Here is a 16,333-nt window from a genome sequence, read left to right on the forward strand (position 1 = left end):
TGTGTGTGGGTGTGGGTGTGTGTGGTGATGTGTCTGGGTGTGTGGGTAGTGTGTGTGGGGGTGTGCGGCGGTGTGTGGGGTGTGTGAGTGTGTGTGTTCCATAGGTGGGTTGAAAATCTCAGATCATCAGGGCGGGGCTGGCATTAGCTTGTCCTCGGCTACTGTAAGGCCTGAGAGAACCTACATATTTACAATACGGAGGAAGGAGGGGGCCAGAAAAGGCCCTGGACTTGAACCCTGGTCCGTGTGCTGTCAGCTCTCTGGCGGTGGCCATGGCAGTTCAGACATGGTGGCGGGGGAAGGGTATGGCCAGGCAAGGGTGGGAATGGCTTTGAGCACCTTTCCACCATCTTTCTAGATTGTGACTCTTGTTACTTCCAGAACTATCAACAGTAATTTTATTCTCTCTAAAGAGAATTCAGCCACTGTTCCCCGTGACAACAGACCAGTATGACAAGCAGCCAGCCTTGATATAGACAACTGTCAGACAATCCTTTGCAAGTGGTGATAAAGACTTAAGCAGAGGTTTCTGGAGGGCAGCAGTAGCTGGCAGTGCTGGGCATCAGGGGAACAGAAGTGCATCCTTCAGCACAGGGCGCTCCCGCCTCCTTTTCATGCCGGGTCCCCTTCACCTTCTCCTCCTCCCCAGCGGCTTTCTTCCCTGGCCACTTGCCCCTCCCCCTCGGAGGGAAGGACCAGGGGGCTACCTTGCAGCCAGAGGAGGGCAGAAGAAGCACAGCTACAGTCTTAAGCAGACCCTTGGGAAAAACATTTGGTCTGATCCACCACACTGCGTGCAGAGAGCCCTGTGCTGGTCATTTTCCATCTGCCCCTCTCGGCCCATCCCTTCTGGCCTCCATCTCGCCTGGACTCCAAGGGGACTAAGGCCTGCAGTCACGAGCTCCCCTGTCCCTCTGGTTTCCTGTCGAGGATAGTTAATGAAGATAGGGACAGAGAATAAGGTATGTGCTGCAGACCCAGGTGCTGTGGCTCCATCCCTCTAAGTCTCTGCTCCTCAGATCCAGCTCTCTCACCTGTCTTAGGTGAGCTCTTCCTTCCCCTCCTTCTTTAGCTGTTATTGCAGGCCACCTGGGCCCTCGCTGGTTACCTGAGCTGACTTACATGTCCACGAGTAGCCCCTTCATTGAACTCGTTGGTCAAATCTCTTTGAGTGGGACTCTTGCAGAGACTGACTGACAGCATCTCTGGTGTTATAGTGGGTGAAGCCAACACCCCCGTAGGGGCATAGAGGAAGGATAAGGGACCTTTAATTCAGTCCCTTTCCTGGGTTCCTTCTGTTTAAGCAGGAGACTCATCTCTTTCCTTGAGCTGGCAGCATCAGCAGACATAAGCTTCCCAACTTCCTGCCTGTATTTCAAAACCATCCCAGAGCAGTCTGTTTCACAGCAGAGGTGATGTAGGTTGGCGGCTGGGTTTTCTCCAGATCACGGGTGAACGGCTTGTGACTGTCTGGTTGTTTGGGAAAACTCGGCCAGCTGGGACACGTATCCATGGTCGCCAGATGCCCACACACAGCTCTGCATCACCACCCAAAGATGCTGTCCCTGGGAATTTGCTTTTCAACTCTTTCTTAGCTCTTCCTGTTTATTTCTTTCCAAACAAAGAAACAAAGACAGAGTCCCTGGTAATTTGCCCCTTGCCTTGCGGATTCTAACCAGTGAAGCTGCCCACATTTCCCTCTGAAGTCTTCCTGAGGGGAGGAGAGACAAGCCCAGGACACATGGACTTTCACCCTTAGGGCTGTCAAGCTCCTGGATCTCAGAAACACCAAAACTGGACACAACAATTCTGCTCTCTCAGGAACTCTATTATTGTTCTTACTTTGTTTCCTCTAACTGTCTGCCCACCCCAGCCATGTTCCAAGCATCATTCTTGAAACCTCCCTCTCTTTCATCACCCACACAGATCACCACCCACTCTTGGCAATTCCATTTCCTCAGTGTTCTTAAATCAGATTCACTTTCTCCATCCCCACCAATGGCACCCTATTTTAATAGACTGCCACCTCTCCTGGAATACCGTAAAACGTTTCTTCCAAACTGGTCTCTTTGGCTCCTATCTTGGCCTTCAAAATCTTTTTCCACGTTGCTGTTAGTGTGTTCTTTCTACCCACACCTGATCACACCCCCCTGTAACTCAATACCCTTCAATGGCAAACCTTCAGTTAACGCACAGGGGATAGCATGTCCCTCGCCCCCTGACCCTGTTCATTTGTCCAGTCCTGCCCCTTGCCAGCCCCAACTTCTACCTTTTAATCCCACTGGCTGCCAACCTGGGACTCCCCTGACAGAAACAAAATAATCTTATACCAATTTCTTCTTCAGTTTTGCCTTTCCTTCTAAACTGCTTACCTATTTCTTCCTCCAAAAAGAATAGATGTTTTTAGAATGTCAACTTGACCTAGCTTCCCGTTCAAAATGTAATGCCACGACCCAAACTGTGACATAATCAATTCAGCTCTGACAGTGTGAAATCCCATCGAATCACCTGTAATCTTAAGGAGAGGACAATCTGCTCACAAAGCAGGCATGAGCCCTGAAGCAGGAGAGTGGGGCCTCATGGTAGGAAGAAAGTAAAGAGAGCTCTATCCATAAGCTTCCATATCATCACCGTCAACACACATTCTTTCTCTCTCTCTCTCTCTCTCTCTCTCTCTCTGTCTCAAACCTAAAGACTTTGTTGGATTGGAATCTCCATCAAAGAATCCAATAATCACAAACAATCATCCTGATGTATTAATGCACATGTGTGTGTTTGTGTGTGTGTGTGTGTGTGTGTGTGTGTGTGTGTGTGTGTGGCAGGGGGTGAAAAGGATCATCTCTCACATGAAACCCTAGATGTCTCCTTGGCTTAAAAAGGCCCTCCCTGGCATTTCACTGCCTGGAAAATGGTTTCTTATCTTTCAAGACCATCCAATCTGTTACCACAGCATTTTTACATATGTCTGCAGCAAAACTCATTTATTTGTTCATTAGCTCATGCAATTCACTTCTTTATTTCACTGGTATTTATTGTCATTCTCCTTTGCAACATCATCCAGCTTTCTTAAAAATCCCTGTAATGGGGCTTCCCTGGTGACGCAGTGGTTGAGAGTCCGCCTGCCGATGCAGGGGACAAGGGTTCGTGCCCCGGTCCGGGAAGATCCCACATGCCGCAGAGCAGTTGGGCCCGTTAGCCATGGCCGCTAGGCCTGCGCGTCCGGAGCCTGTGCTCCGCAACAGGAGAGGCCACAGCAGCAAGAGGCCCGCGTACCGAAAAAAAAAAAAAATCCCTGTAATGTTCTGTTGCCCTTGGGTTGAGGACAAAACACCTTGATGTAGGTGACAAAGGTTTACATGGACTGATCCCTTCTCATATCTCCAACCTCCCCCTGGAAGTGACACACATCTATCCAATAACAGTGCAAAGGCATAAGATCAGTGCAATAGGAGAGCCTAGCATATATTAATAGAACATTTCAGTGCATAAGAAAGGGCTCTTTACAAATCATGGAGAAAATGAAGATTACTTGCTACATATTTTTGCATACATGTTGTATCATTTGTCTATACTTTTAGCTGTTTAGGAAAGTCTCCATAGATTGTGACCTCACATCATGATTCAAAATCATCCCAAAGAGATGAAAAAGGTAAATTCTGAGATTAAATGTAAGTTTATTTTAAATGAGAAAGTATTGATGTTTCACTAATTTTTTTCTACTACGATTGATTTAACCTTATTATCACATGAAATACAATAAAAATTGGTATTTTAAAAGATATAGTGTAAGCTGGGATTAAGTGAGAGAGTGGTATGGACATATATACACTACCAAATGTAAAATAGGTAGCTAGTGGGAAACACCTGCATCACACAGGGAGATCAACCCGGTGCTTTGTGTCCACCTACAGGGGTGGGATAGGGAGGGTGGGATGGAGACGCAAGAGGGAGGAGATATGGAGATATATATATATATATATATATATATATATATATATATATATGTATAGCTGATTCACTTTGTTATGCAGCAGAAACTAACACACCATTGTAAAGCAATTATACTCCAATAAAGATGTTAAATAAATAAGTAAATAAGTAAAATATTTTCAAAAAAGCAAAAAAAAAATAAAAAGAGATATATACATGTGAAAGAAAAACGTTGAAATAGCAGAAATATTGAGATGTAATTCTGCAACAAGCTCTTCTTTCTAAAAAAATTTTATTGGAGTATAGTTGATTTAAAATATTGTGCTAGTTTCTGCTGTACAGTGAGGTGAATCAGTTATACCTATGCATATATCCACTCGTTTTAAAATTATTTTCCTATATAGGTCATTACAGAGTATTGAGAAGAGTTCCCTGTGCTATACAGTAGGTCCTTATTAGTTGTCTATTTTATATACAGTAATGTGTATATGTCAATCCCAATCTCCCAGTTTATCCCTCCCCCTCTTGCCCTCCTGATAACCATAAGTTTGTTTTCTACATCTGTGACTCTATTTCTGTTTTGTAAATAAGTTCATTTGTACTTTTTTTTAGATTCCACATACAAGCGATATCGTATGATATTTGCCTTTCTGTGCGACTTACATCACTCAGTGTGACAATCCCTAGGTCCATCCATATTGTTGCAAATGACATTATTTCTTTCTTTTTTATGGCTGAATAATACTCCATTGCATATGTGTACCACATCTTCTTTATCCATTTCTCTGTTGATGAACATTTAGGTTGCTTCCTTGTCTCAGCTATTGTAAATAGTGCTGCAATGAACACTGGGGTATATGTGTCTTTTTGAAGTATGGTTTTCTCTGGATATATGCCCAGGAGTGGGATTGCAGGATCATATGGTAACTCTATTTTTAGTTTTTTAAGGAACCTCCATACTGTTCTCCATAATGGTTGTACCAATTACATTCCCACCAACAGTGTAGGAGGGCTCCCTTTTCTCCACACCCTCTCCAGCATAAATTCACATTTAATCTAAGGATGGGGAAGGGTTTGTCAGCATAATAGCAAGAGAAGTAAATTCAAGAATAAACATTAATTGATTTGATTAGATATAGTTTTTCATCACATTGGCAACATTATAGGCAAAATGAAAGGACCAAGAAACTTAGGTGAATATTTGCAATGTGTTTGATGAAGAAGTTATGCCCTAAATATGTAAGAAATTCATACACATCGATTACTAGCTCACTGGCATCTCCATGGAACAGTATTCAGCAATTTTAAGTGCTCTGAATAATATGAGCTTTTTATTACTTTGTTGTTATTGTTAATATTGGTATTACTAAAATACAGGGAGAAAATACAAGGTCTAAAGTTCATAAAAATAAAGGTAAAACACATAAAACAATGTCTATGCTCACTTGTAATCAGTGAACTTTAAATTCTGAGCAGATACAATTTCTATCATTTTATCAAAACTTTTAAAATTAATATCAGTACTAGCAAAGGGTATTCACTTTGTGGTAATAATTAATACTACTTGCCAAATGTTTTCTTGTTTTTTATCCTTGGGGCACTTTTCTGCTCCAGAAGGTAGGTGTGGCCATGCAACCCTAACTCTGGACAGGAGCACGTAGGCAGAAGTGGTGTGTGTCCCATGTGGGTGAGCTTCCAGATCCCTCTAGCATATGGTGAGACCGTCTTCCCAGCCAAGGCTAGAAGCACATTTTCCATGCAGCCTCCTTCATCCTAGGTTCTTTGAGAATGATGATGAACAGAAAAGCTGCCAACCTGCAGTAGACTTGGGACATGGACAAGAGAAAAACCTCTTTTTGTGTGTGTTAAGTTCCCGAAAGAGCAGTGTTTGTTATTGTAAAGTAGCCTATTCTGGTTGGTACCACCCATAGGGAGAATATAATTTGGAAGCATCTTTCTTGAAAACAATTTGGCAATATATAGAGCAGAAACTAACACAGCATTGTAAAGCAATTATACTCCAATAAAGATGTTTAAAAAAAGAAAAAAAAAGAGGTTTTAAAGCATCTTAGATTTGGGTTGACTGATTGCCATTCATTCACTTATTCATTAGGTAAAAATTTTGTGAACTTGCTATGTGTTAGAAAACCTGGTAGTCTCAGGGAAACAGAACAGACAGGTGTCAACACAAGATCTTATAGCAATTTCCTCTCAAACATTCTTTCTTAAGAACTATTAAAAATATAATTAATAAATAAGCAAAAAACATGCAAAATGCACAGTTTTATCTGTTATATTAGCCAGGTGGATACAAGGCAAATATCCAAGAATAGGAGACTATAGAATAAAATGTATTCTATCTATGAAGTAAAATGTTCTTGCTTATATATAATTTTAAAATAATATTCATAGACATGGCAAATGCTAACTGTAAAATAACTGGTGAAGAAAGCAAAATGGTGTTCAAAGTACAGCATAATCTAAATGTTATAAACTATAGGAATATATTATAAAATAAGGTAAGGTTATACTTATAAGGTAAGGTAATGTTATAATTCAAATTATTATAAAATAAGGTAATGTTATACTTCAAATTATTAAAGTTAATTATTTTGGGTAAAAAGAAAAAATATATTTTTTTGTTGTATCTTTTGTATGAAAAGTTTAAAAATGGACTTGCTCTATTTTTTTAATAAAATTAATAAAACAAAGTCATTGAAAAACCTTCCCACCATTCACAGCTCTGCTGAGGATGAATTAAATTACATTTTCAGAGTGCTTACAATTTATGCATAACAACCACAGCATTAATAAAAAAAAAACACAGACCTAACTCCAAAAGAAACAGAAGGATAAAAAATAAATTATAATCTGATCCAAAATTATAAAACTGCTTGGAAAAAAATATTTCCAGTGGTGGAGTGCTCTAAAAAATACATTGGCTTTAGTCCAGTAGGACTATAATATGCAATTAAAGTATAAATTTACATAATAATAGTCAATTCTCAGCCAACTTCTAATTTTAAAACTGAGAACACTGAGAAAACAGAAACATAGTCTGAACAGTGGAGTCAGTTCTCAGTGACCCTCAGGAGTAAAAGGAGGTGGAGGTTATGTCATCCACTGTTGGTGAGACCATGCTGAAATTAATCACACTGGACACGGGGTAGAGCCAGGCTTTATTCTTGTTCAGGGATTTCAGTTATACATATATATATATATATATATATATATATATATAATCATAATATAAAATTATAAAATACTGAGTCAGGTAAAGAGAAAGATTTATTATTGTGGAGGAAATAAATATGTAGTCAGTAAATTTATTATTATATAATATGATATAAAATTATAAAATAACATTATATACATTATATTATATAATATATGCATTATAGTGACTATATATATATTTTTTATTTCTCCCACCATAATATATATCATAATTTTGTATTATATAATAATATGTATTATACTGACTATATATTTATATCCTGCACAATAATAAATCTTTCTCTTTAATTGATTCATTGGGGTACTTTTGTGGTAAGTGGTTCAATTACTTCTACTTTTTTTTCTTAAATAAAGAAATGCAGGCAACCTTTCTGCTTCTGTAAAACAATTTAGTCCAAAAACCATTTGGTGGGGTCAGGTGAGGTTGGCTTCCACGTGGAGCAGAGCCACTGGCCTGGTGGGGTCAGGAGCATGACTTGGGGCATGGAGACTGCACAAAGTAAGGTGGGGTCCAACGGAGTGAGGAGGGCACCTGCAGGGGTACTGTGTGCATTTCATATCAGGAGGACTGACCAAGGAAGTGACCACATTGAGTTAATTAGAGCCAGGATCTTCTCTGCAAGAGAAGAGAGAAACAACTATGGATAAGGAAAAAGCAAGAATGAACTATTTGTGAAACTAGTATAAATTTGATCCCCAAATCATTAAAAAAAAAAAGCGTGAGAAAAATATTAAATTTTATTTTGAAATAGATGCAAAAATTCCTAGTAAGATATTGACAAATTGAATCCAACCATGTAGTAAATATATATCATTATTGACAAGGGTTTACATAAGAGTTTAAAGAAAGGTTAAAACTTAGAAAATCTATTAATACTTCTGGCAAACCTTATGACTTAACCACCTGTTTTTAGCCTCTCTCTCTTCTGCACCACCTCTAAAATATAAGTAGAGTTATAGAAAGTATATCTTTCCATGAGGGACAAAGCAATAGGAAAAGAAATATTCAAGGAAATAAATATTTTGAAGTAAATGTAAGGGACGCTGAACTGATGAGGAATTAAGGGGAAACTGCAGCCAAATTCTTATTGTGGGTGATGCAGAGAAGGCAGAGGTCTGGAAGCAGGAAGGGGAAAGCTAAGCTCACTGTTTTGAATCATGAAAACCCCATTCATTTACCTGTGCTCAGCTTTCTGATTCTAAGCTGCTGTAGGTGTATCTCCAAGTAAGTAAGGAGTGGAGGATGCTTCATAGGGAGCTATAAGAACCCCAAGAGTGGGGAAAAAAAACTCCAAATAAGGGTATTTGGATAATGGAAATGGAAAAATCTGCATTGTCATGCATGCATTAGATAAGGGAGCTAATCACCACTTTAGTATCTAAGTGGTAACTAGGAGCTAATTTATCCAGTGATCAAGAGCTCTTTCTAACAAGAAAGAGACCAAAATAAAGGGGAAAAGTCAGAGGAAGTATACTAAACAAAAGGATGAATCAAATTTCAAATCAAGACAGAAGAGTAAAAACAAGGCTATAATAAATATCCTGAGAAACAAAAGGATTCTTCATCCATAAACAAGAACTGGATGCCATGAAAAAGGAACAGCCAGAAAACAAGAAAAGGCTCTCGGGAAATAGATAAAGCAGAAATATCATTTCAAAAGAAGGGTATGCTACAAGGTATAGAAAAACCCTCAGCAAGCAGGAGAAAAATGACAGAAAAGAAAATTGGATGAGTAAATGAAATGTGAAGGATGATACAAGAGTCCAGAGTGTAACTGCTAGGAATTTCAAAAAAAAACAAAGAGAAATAAACTGCCCATAGTTTGGAAAATTTCTCTTGTGAGCCTGATAAACTATTTATAGATAAAAATATCCATGAAAAAGTAAATCTCATTACTGCAGGAAATAAAGGGGAGATGGGAAAAACATGAATCAGAATTTGATTTATAAATTAGATTATATTTGAGAGGTAAGAATTAAAAAATAGCTTCACATTTCTCTTCATCAACATTGGAAGTTTGAAGACAATTTAGCAGTTCCTTCAAATACAATAGAATATGATTTTCACCATGGAATTCCATACCTAGCCAAACGACTAACTAAATTTGATGACCAAATGCAGTAACTATGACACTCAAAACAGATAAGTTGAGAAGGCACATCTCCCAGGAAGCCATGGAAATTTGGGTGTGACAGAAAGAAGGAGTAAACGAGCTAGCACTAGGGTGAGGTGAGTGAGGGCCTTGGGGAACCCAGGGCAGCATGCCCACCTGTGGGGAGTCTGCAAGTGCAGGCTGAGCACCTGATCCACCCTGGAGTAAGCTCTTCACCACCCCCATCCTGTTCCCTACCCCAGAGGAATCAAGAAACCAAGAAATGGAGAGCCTGGAATCTAGGACACAGGCTGTTCAACAACGGAGTGTGAAGAAGAGAAGTTCCAGGTTTAGGGTCTTGTCCAGACCAAGAAAACAAGAATAAGCTCATTGTTTAGAAATACAGAGATCAACATCTTATCCTTAAAAACAAAAACTGAAGATCCATTATTTTTTTCTTTTGTAGAACAAGACAGAAGAATAGGCAGGGGAGTAGCAAAGTGTTGTATTTTGCTCTAAGCTTTACATTTTTTTTTTTTACTTTCTTTCCTAGTATCCAATTTTTGAAATATGTGCATTTATTATTTGTGTTATAAAGGAAAAACATCATTCGAATAAACATAGAAAGATAAATTTCAATGTAACTTGCCACATTAATAGGTTAAAGGAGAAATAAATTAGTCTTTCATCTCAGCAGACACAGGAAAAAGATTTCATGGTGTCAATAACCATTCATCATCGAGAGAACATAACAAACAAGGATGGAGTGGCTCTTTCTTGACATGTAGAGTAACTTGTAAAAACCTAAAAGAAACATTATACATCGTAGTGGAATCTTAGGAATATTCTATTTAAAAATCAGAAATAACAACAGGTTGTCCATCTTACAACAGTATTCAAGTTGGCACTCACTGTTTTTGTGGAAAACAATAAGAAATAAAATACACATTTAAAACAGTTGGAAAAGGAAGAGATGGTTCTGTCGCTATGTGAAGTTATATAATTGTCTACACAGAAAAACCAAGACAATCAATGAACAGGCTATTAGAACTAATGCAAATTGCATAAGGTTGATGGATACCAATTAATATGCCCTTTATATTGGAAATAAAGAACTTAAAAATGTAATATTAAAAACATAGTTCATTACAGGAAAAACACAAACATCAAAACTGCACACTGAGATTAAAGTAAAGCCAACAAAAAATGCACAGTCCATTAATTATGGGGGGGAAAGCCATAAAAGACTGAGAAGATACAAATAAATGCACAGAACTCTCTTATTCACAGATGAGAAGACTCAGGATGGTAAACATGTCACTTCTCCCCAAATTTTCCTGCAAATTAAAAAAATTTCAATCAAAAACCACAAAGTAATATTTTTGTGAAACTTACAAATTAATTCAGAAATTTATATGGGAAATTAAAAGTGCATGAGTAGATACAATGTTTTGAAGAATCAAAACTGGTAGAGGAACAGTTGTTTGGTTGTGAAGACTTTCCAAGAGCTGTAATAAACCGTGCAGTGTTGACAGAGGGAAAAACAGAACAGAGATACTATGATGGGGCCACACAGATGTAGAGTGGGTTAGGTGAGGGAATTTGCACCACATACCAGTGAGAAAAAAGCTTATTTAATGAGTGGAATCAAGACCATTAACTGTCCATACGGAAAAATAAAGTAAAATAAAATGAGGTTCCACAAAAATAATTCCAGTTGGATTTATAAACTAAAAGTGAAGAAGAACTCTAAGACAATGTTCTTTTGTCCTGGATGTTATAAAGTTATTCTTCTCTAGTTTGTTCTCATTATTTAAACACCAAACCTCAAACAAACAATAGCCAGCACAGGGAAGCAACCTAAATGTTCATCAACAGAGGAAAGGATGAAGAAGATGTGGTACATATATACAGTGGAGTATTACTCAGCCATAGAAAAGAACTAAATAATGCCATTTGCAGTGACATGGATGGATCTAGAGATTATCATATTGAGTGAAGTAAGTCAGACAGAGAAAGACAAGTATCATATGATATCACTTATATGTGGAATCTACAAAAAAGGGTAAAAGTGAACTCATCTACAAAATAGGAAGAGTTACAGGTGTAGAAAACAAACTTATGATTACCAGGGGGTGGGAGCGGAGGGATAAATTGGGAGATTTGGGTTGACATATACACACTACTATATATAAAATAGATAACTAATGAAGACCTGCTGTATAGCACAGGGAACTCTACTCAATACTTTGAAATGGCCTATGTGGGAAAATAATCTGAAAAAGAGTGGATATATGAATATGTATAACTGATTCACTTTGCTGTACACCTGAAACTAATACAACATTGTGAATCAACTATACTCCAATAAAAATTTTAAAAAATATAGGTAAATTAGATTATTTCAAAATATAAAACTTTAATATCTCAAAAGGCACTGCAAATGTTTAAAATACAAGTAACAGTCTGAAAAAAAGGATAATTTCAAGGTATGTAAGAGGCAAGAGGTAAATATGCATAATAAATGAAGGACTTTTAGAAATTGATAAGAAAAGTAAATGAATGATCAACTCACAGAGGAAATGTATCTATCACATCTTTGAAAAGATGCTCACCCTCCCTAATAACCAGAGAAATGCACATTCAAACACCAAGGAAATGCTATTTTTACAAGATTGAAAGTATGACAGAGTATATGTTGGTCAGAAAGGATGGGAAATGGCCTTTTCTGCTCAGCATATGGGGATCTAGCTAGTCCAGCTATTGTGGAGATAGTGCATCAGCATCCTGAAAAAACAAAAAATGTGCATGTCCTTCGAGCAAGCAATCCGCTTCTGGATACATAACTACATAACCTAGATGAATGTGTGCACACGGACACCAAGTGATATGCAAAAGAATATTTATTGCAGCATGGTTGTAATACTGAAATTTCAGAGACAAACAGAATGTCTGTCTATTAGTTGGAGGTAGGATACCTAATATGGCACCAGTTTTAATGCACTAGCTTGACTGTGGTAAGTATGTTTCCATATCAAGGTAGACATATCGCAAAAAAAAAATGGAGAACAAAAAAGCAAAATGGACACCAGTAAGTATAGTGTCATATCCTCCCAAATTAATAGTAGACACAAAATAGTATATAATTTTAGGAGTACAATATATTATGCAAGAAATATAGAAATGCAGCAAATATAAAAGATAGAATACCTTACTTTTTTTTCTTCTGACACTTGACTCTTAGCACAGAAGTTGGGGTGCACAGGGCTCCTTCTGGTGGGGGCCACAGGAAGTGATTTTAGCTATAGCTTTAATATTTCTTATGTTTAAATAGACTGTAATCAAATAGTATACAACTGTCAACTATTAGTTATAAATGTAGGAATATGGGTTTTCTTTTCCTAGTCTTCGTAGTCATCTCTATTTAAAACTTTTTAAATAAAATTAATTTATAAAAAGATATCTAATAAAACAATGTCACATTGGTATGGTTTGGCCAATGCTATCCTTCAATCACATGTCTCTGTGCATTAAGCTTTCAGGCTTTTGATCTTCCAGCCATCTTTAATAAAACTTCAAAGTCACGTTGGGTACACTGAAATTATTCAGCAGGCCTGTGAGGAGGGGAAACTCAATTGGAGTCCCGGGGCTTTAAAATGTGTTTAGCTTTGATAATATCTCATGTTCATATGAATCCTTTCATCCCCAGAATACTAAGCTCTTCAGACATGTTAGTTCAAGGGTCCCCACCATCCCTTGTGAGGCAGGATATTGGCTGGTGTTATTTGGAAGAATCCAAACAGTGATAAATTTAGATGCTACAAGTCCCAAAACAGCAGGATCAAAGTGCTAGTTTCATGATATACAAATATGTAGCCATGTAATTTAGGTTAATTCTCCTCTTTTCATTCATCGTTCCATGCCCATCTTCTTAATTATGCATGCTTAATGTCTCAATTTGTAGTTCAATGCTTATCTTTTATGGTTCTTTCCCTTACTTCTAAGGTGTTTTTTTTTTTGGCAGAGCATATCTAGAATATTTTCTAAGTTTCATTTTTATACTGAGTGAAGTAAGTCAGTCAGAGAAAGAGAAATATTGTATGATATCACATATATGTGGAATCTAAAAAAAATGATACAAATGAACTTATTTACGAAACAGAAACAGACCTACAGACTTAGCAAACTTATGGTTACCAGAGGGGAAGGGTTGAGGGGAGGGATAGCTAGGGAGATTGGGATTGACATATACACACTGCTATATTTAAAATGGATAACCAGCAAGGACCTACTGTATAGCACAGGGAACTCTGCTCAGTATTCTGTAACAACCTAATTGGGGAAAGAATTTGAAAAAGAATTTTAAAAAATTCAATATGTATCAAAACAGTTTCATCACCAGAGCAACATGTCATGATCACTTCTCTCCCTGTGACCATTTTACTTTTGTCCACCCCGCCATTTAATTTCCCTGGAATAAAAACATCTTTCCTTTTGTAATGCAGGTGCATCAGAATCTGTTGTAACTTTTGGTAGGTTGCCACAGAGAGATGTAAGGATCTCTTGCCCAAACAACTGTTTGTGCATCTGGGAACTGGGAATAGATGAAGCAACGATTTGCCATGCAGAATAACTGTATACAGGACTGGAATCCATTGGGTAATATGCCATCTTTCTTTCCACTTTGTAGATTGTAGAATTGGATTAACAAGACCCCAGGGATTGTCTGGGTAGGGATGCTTTAGGAGTATTACATTCCCACACTACCTTAGAGCCTAAAAAAGACCCACACCATTGTTTTTCAACTTCTATTTCAAACTAGAAAATATTCATTGATTCCATATTAGGAATGAGAAAAGGATGAAGAAGAAACAGGACATGGTGAAAATGTTTTGATGATGTTCAGGATGACAAATGTATGTAGGCACCTGTGTGTCTCCCCTTTGGAGCAGTTTCCTTTTGGTTAAAGAGAATGATAGCTGCTCCTTGGCCACATGTCCTTGTCCTTTCGTTGGTTAAAGGCCATGTGTCATCTCAAAGAATCAGCATCTCATGGTCCCAAGATGGAGGCAGAAAGGACTGTGACCAACATTGGAACGTGGCTTTGTCAGTTTCTCTGCCCTCTCCTTTGCCTCCGGGTAGGGTCAGACACAAAGTTCATCCTTTATAAATATTTGGTGAATGAGTGTTTGAAAAGCCAAAATACTCCTATGAATATGTTCCCTGAAACTTCCCAGTAATTTCATGCAGAAGATGTGTGTGTGTGCTTGTGTGTCCAGTGATTTGCTTTTGCATGCCAAGTCCTCACTCGAACAGCTGTGTTTTTAATGGTTTCTAAACCTGGCTGCAGGTATACAGATATATCCAACCTGGGCAAAACTCTAAGCAAAACCTAAATAAACCATTCTGGACCTGGAGAGTCATTTTGTATGGGAATTTGAGCAGCCAGCCGGCTGTCCTGGAGATTGTAAGCAGCAGTCTAATGCACAGCATCTCTGGAACAGCCTGGTAGGCCTGGGTGAAATGAGCTCTGGGTTATCCTGTTCGATCCATCAAGCCTTAAACTCCACCAAAGCAGAGCTGAACAAGGCTCACAAACAACTCAGCCTTGCTTTTATCGACATTGTGCACATTAGCAGACGATCCCCGAGTATTGAACTTTTATAACATCCCTGATTTGTGCTCTCCCCACACCTCTCATCCCCCGTGTGCTGCATATGTGTTGTAAAATTGAGCATGTGGCATCTTCTTAATGGTGTGTGGCATATGCACAAACAGCCTTGAATAAATAAGTGGAGGCTTCACTAGCGTCCTCCTATTTGCGATTTAGTGAGTGTGCTTTTCTGCAGCACCCAGTGAATCCCTCCCGGGACAGGGAATTGCCCTCAGGTGTTCTCCAGACTGCACGTGACCCCTGGCTGGAGGACCAGGCCCTGCGTGTCCAAAGGTGGACTCACCTTGATGTAAGCAAAATGTGTCTTCACCTCCACATGCTCCCTTTGGAGGTGAGTTTTGCCTGATCCAAGTAGACCTGCCTTCCATTAATTGTTCCGACATAAAGGGTGTGAACTGAAGAGCACAAAGAAAAGGCAGTTTGAAGACAATGATGATTTTTTTAGATTCTGCATATAAGCGATATCATATGATATTTGTCTTTCTCTGTCTGACTTACTTCACTTAGTATGATCATCTCCAGGTCCATCCATGTTGCTACTGAACTTATTTACAGAACAGAAACAAACTCACAGACTTAGAGAACACACTTACGGTTACTAGGGGGAAGGGTTGGGGATAGGTACAGATTGGGAGTTTGGTACTGACATGTCCACACTGCTATATTTAAAACGAATAACCAACAGGGACCTGTTGTATAGCACAGGGAACTCTGGTCAATATTCTGTAATAACCTAAATGGGAAAAGAATTTGAAAAAGAATAGATACATGTATATGGAGAACTGAATCACTCTGCTCTACACCTGAAGCAAACACAATATTGTTAGTCAACTATACTTCAATATAAAATAAAAATTAAAAAAAAATTAAAATGGACATAATCAGAAGGACACTTATCTATGGTGCAAGGCTATGGGAGTTTTCCTTATGATTTTTTATAAAGAAATTTGCTAGTTTCCCACATTACCTCTTTCACTGATACTACCTATGACTTAAACGTAGATTCAATAAATAAATGCATGTCTAGTATCTGAGGCACAGAAGGTTAAAAAAAAACAAACAAGACAACAATGTCAGGGAGTCCTGTGAATGTTTCTGTTTTACGCTAGTGGGGAGTAAACAAGTTGGACCGTCAGTCTGAGCAACTCAGAGATTTGATCCCATACACTAGTCACCAAGGGGAGGTATTCAAACTTGACCGCCTGTCATAGGGTCGGCAAGACAAGGGCCTCTGGGTGGTGGAGCTGTGAGGCCTCCAAGCCACTTCTGCCTGCAAGGCTGGTCAAAGGCAACAAAGGAGAGCTGCGAATTTGCTGATGTGGCCTATGGCCTTAGGAGCACTGTGTGTGTATGTGTGTGTGTGTGTGTGTGTGTGTGTGTGTGTGTGTGTGTGTGTGTG

The sequence above is a fragment of the Monodon monoceros genome, unplaced genomic scaffold (assembly GCF_005190385.1).
Source record: "Monodon monoceros isolate NGI ecotype Baffin Bay Population unplaced genomic scaffold, NGI_Narwhal_1 Super_Scaffold_12, whole genome shotgun sequence".
NCBI classification, from domain to species: Eukaryota; Metazoa; Chordata; class Mammalia; order Artiodactyla; family Monodontidae; genus Monodon; species Monodon monoceros.